Source organism: Larimichthys crocea, unplaced genomic scaffold (genome assembly GCF_000972845.2).
Source record: "Larimichthys crocea isolate SSNF unplaced genomic scaffold, L_crocea_2.0 scaffold52057, whole genome shotgun sequence".
Classification (NCBI taxonomy): domain Eukaryota; kingdom Metazoa; phylum Chordata; class Actinopteri; family Sciaenidae; genus Larimichthys; species Larimichthys crocea.
In genome coordinates, this window is record NW_020856787.1 from 1,216 (window position 1) to 5,410 (window position 4,195).

Genomic DNA, 4,195 nt, shown 5'->3' on the forward strand with positions numbered 1-4,195 from the left:
TCGGCCTCAAACTCCCATCATGTCTTTCACCATTGTAGTTTTCCTTCTACCATTCAGGAACTTCTTTTGGCTTTAAATGTGTTGCATTTGTCACACTGACAGGTGATCTTTATATACTCAGCCACAGGAGCGTTGATGGTGATAAGGATGAAGGAGGACTGATTTCCGTGTGATGAGGACTGACCCAGAAATAAACTTTTACTCCCAAATGGATGTGTTCACCGCATAATCTGCTGCAGGAGGCCTGAGCTTCCTCACAGACAAAACAGTCCCCCTGTCTTTCTGCACGGAAGCTGTGATTTATTATACTCATTCAAATAATCTTAGGTACAAAGTGGACGCATGCTTCATTTTTAATTTTCAGATCCACCTAAATGGGAAGAAAACTCAACACAGAAAAATCCTTTTCTTGGCTTATCGATGTGGGATTGATTATAGAAATTGAAATCGCTTGTCTGTCTCTCCACTTTTAATTTTATCAGGGACACTAAAGTAATGAGATCCGCCCTCGTATTTTTCTTCTTATTCCTCCCATGTTTTGTTTGGTTCTCCCTCGTTGTAGTGCTTATACAAGGATTTAACGAGCGCTCAATTTGATACACTTCGTATTGGCTTTATACTTGAGTTCGGGAGACCACTGAAGGATTTCATCAGAGACACGGTGAGTTAAACTAGTCGCGATTTGTCCACTTCTTACCAATTCCCTCCCTCCCCTTCTGCTCCGCCTTTCCCCCTCCATCCATCAGGTCGCAGCCACAAATAACAACACTCTCTTAACGTTTCCTATCTACAGACCTTTTACTGAGCTGTTTGCAGCAGCTTTTGTGTGTGAGGTTGGGGGCCTGCTGACCTTGAATTAAACTCCGCTCATAAGTGGGCTTCTCGGCTGTGTCCTGTAGTGGATCCGGGCATGGCCATGTCAGCCATGTGCTCACACACCCACTGTGGATATGCGAAAAGTTTGTAGAAAGTTGTTCCCTCACGTTGTGAAACTTTTACCCCAAGACGCCCTGTCGCTTCCTGTCTCTGGCTCTTACCTCACATGTTTTGACTTTATCTCTTTGAGGAGCCAGTCCTACAGATCCCCCAGATGGCCCAGGGATGTGCCCCGATTCAGGGTTTAAGTAAGCCCTGGTGCTTGTCTCTGATTCTGTTTCAAGTCATTGCGGTTGTGATCCGGTCGGCCTTGCGCCTTTTTCGAGAGCCCTCGCCATCTTTTTTTTCTGCCATTTTCATTTCGTTAAACGTTTCCACCTACTCTCTCTAAAATATTTTCAACAAATTCTGAACATTATAACCTTCATGAAAGTCTAATTTATTGCAGGACTGTTGCATTAGCTTCAGCTAAGTGTACCCAGTGAACTAGCCACTGAATGTGCTTCTACTGCAGACACAGTGCAGATGAGTTAGATTAGTTAGCACGACTCGAATTCCACAAATAATTGTTCTTGTATCAGTCAAAACTAAATCAGAAGCACGACTCGATTGCAGCAAATGGAACCTTTGATATGGGATGTAATACTGAAATGTGTTATAGAGAGGAAACAGGATACTGTCGGTGAGAACTGAGAAAAAATTAGAGCAGTGAATGATGACAGAGTTGGTATGAAGGGAGGGAGGGGGGGTATGGGAATGAGTCTTTAAGTGTTGTCATACCACATACCGTCCTCTCCCAGCTGAAGAATGTATAAATGATGGAGGAATGTGACGAATGCCAAAAATCACATGTGCAGTTGTATAATAAGAACATAGCTTTGCTAAACTGCACTCAAGGAATGTACTTGCCCTTAATGGTGAAACTAATTAGCTCAGTTTGAAGAGCATTTCACATCTCACTAGTTAATATCAGAGATGTGTGTGAGGGGAAACAAAACAAAACAAAACAAAAAACAACCCACCTCCTCCTCCATCAGTGTCCCAACAGGAAGGCCATTGATCTCCAGGATCCTGTCGCCAACATGGATGGCATTTCGCACCTCCGGACTAATAAGCATCCCTCTGACCCTGGAACAGCAAAGTACCAACACTTATGTGAGCATTAGCACTATAGAAGGAGTGTATTGATTTCAGCAGGTAAAGGAGAACTTGGTCACACCTTGTCTTATCAAACTACAATAACTATCTTTGCAGTGGCACACTCACACACACCACTGCACTGCTACTGTATTTAGCAAACCTATAATCAGTCTTATGTAACGCATTACTCATGCTCTTCCCACAGAACAGCAGAACGGGGACGGAGATCAGGCTCCCACTTACTCTTTGACTTGAACACTCGCTAAGCCGTTGACGTCCCTCAACACTGAGACGGAGAGGCCCCTCTTGCCATTGGCTGCAGAGGGCATGGAGATGAGGGTCACCGTGTGAGGCAGGGAGTCTAGGACCGAGTCGTGCGAGCGTTTTTCCAACATGGGTGTAAGGATCACCTGTTTGTAGCACTTTCCACTGCACGCAACAGAAAAGAGGGGAGAATCATTGCATGTGTGGACACGTGCTTTAGTGTTCAAAGGTCCTGGAACAGTCACAGAATAATGGCTAACTAGTAATGAAAGGTTATGGCTGAACATTTACTTGTTATTCCTCAACTCCATCTTTAAATAATAAGACATTTAATATAGAGAAGGGTTAACGTGTGTCTCCATATAACAGTATGGTATCTTTCATATTGAGACTGGTGTTTAAAGGCTGTTAACCCAGAAGCTGCATGTGTTCCTGACAGTTTCAATATGGCAAATTGCTTTAAAAAGATCAGTGCAGGTGTCTTACCAGTAGAGTTTCGATCGCTCGACTAAGGCGTAGGTATCCCTGTCCTCAATCACCACCTTGCAGCTCAGGCACACAAAGCACTCAGGGTGATACTTGTGTTCTCCAGCCACCTGGAACCGCCAAAACAAAAAATGAGCTGATCTTCAAAACACAACTCAAAGCAGAGAGAAGTAGTATGCTGACGGCGAGGCTGCTGCCCGGTTCTGCTTTGCTGTGTTGCTCGTCAGAGATGAGTCGTGCTGTGTGTTTGTTCCCTGCCCTCCTCCTCCTCCAGCTCTGAGCGGTGACACAGGCGTAACACCTGCTTTGCTCTCACGCTGTCTGGAATCTGCTATGATGTCACCTCCCACTACAGGTCTGAGCCATTCGCTGACGCTGTCATGTGTTTTCTCTCTCATTAACACAGCGATTTCCCTTTCGCTTACGTTCCACTACCCCCTTCTTCTTTTTTTTTTTTTTACCAGGCTTTTAATTTCTCTCTCACATGCAAGATGAGATAATGTGTTGCAAGTTGCCCTTCAGCATGCAGGTAATCTTACTGTGCGCATGCCTGAGCACAGAAAAATGCTGATTTTGGGTTCAATTATGAAACGTAAATGTTAAGCCTACATATAGTGGAAAATCTACATGTGTAGAGATAGGAGGCAGGAAAAAAAATGCATCATTCTTCACTAAAGATTGTAACAGCACTGAGTTGGAAATTACTCTGAAATTTAAGATGTTTTCTATTTCCAGGTGACTTTCTAACAGTATACAGTACTAATCTTTATGCTAGAGAGGAATGATACAATATGCGAACTGACGTCAATAAAACTGCACAAAGTGGAATAAAATGCCAAAAATGTTCTTCGTTATTTTTGTTTCCTTGAAGCTGTTTCACCACCATTCATAATTTGTTTTAATCGTTTCCAGCTGTGAGCAGCTCCGTCATTTACTCTGAGCTTTGCAGTATGGGAGAATAGTGTCCATCAACAGAAGACTTAACATTTTTAACATTTAGTTGCTCATTTTATTACTTTTCTAGTGTAAATATACAGCATACTCGAAACCTGCTTTGACTTCAATTCATACTACATGGATTTGGGACACAGTTAAAGAATCACTGTTCAGTTATCTGTAAATTAATCACATTGAAAGTTGAACCTAATATATGTTTTTCCCACAGCTCTGATTCAGTCAGTGAGTGCTGGGAAAGACGTTCCTGCTGCTTTAGAGAGGTTAGAGTGATGTCAGCCCAATCATTGTGACATCTCAGGAGTCTGTCTGTAACTCCCTGCCTTCAAGCTAAAAAGAGAATCACCACCACAAACCACAGTCACAAGCAGCCTCGGGGATCATTAGCAAGACAGAGCTGCAATAAACTTGACAAAACAAAGTCAAAGTGGAGATGAATTAAGAAGGTTGCGTTTTCGAGGGGTAGAAACAGCGA

The 4,195-nt window shown here is 43.1% G+C and overlaps 1 long non-coding RNA gene across 1 annotated transcript; it reads right to left on the bottom strand.

Annotated features, from left to right (window-relative positions):
* Nucleotides 1-1,871: 1,871 nt before the first annotated feature.
* On the bottom strand, nt 1,872-3,779 carry LOC113745201 (uncharacterized). The gene is made up of 3 exons (XR_003462033.1): nt 2,767-3,779; nt 2,260-2,445; nt 1,872-2,004 (listed from the first exon to the last, which is right to left on the bottom strand). It is a non-coding gene; the product is annotated as an uncharacterized LOC113745201 (long non-coding RNA).
* Between the last annotated feature and the right edge of the window lie 416 nt (nt 3,780-4,195).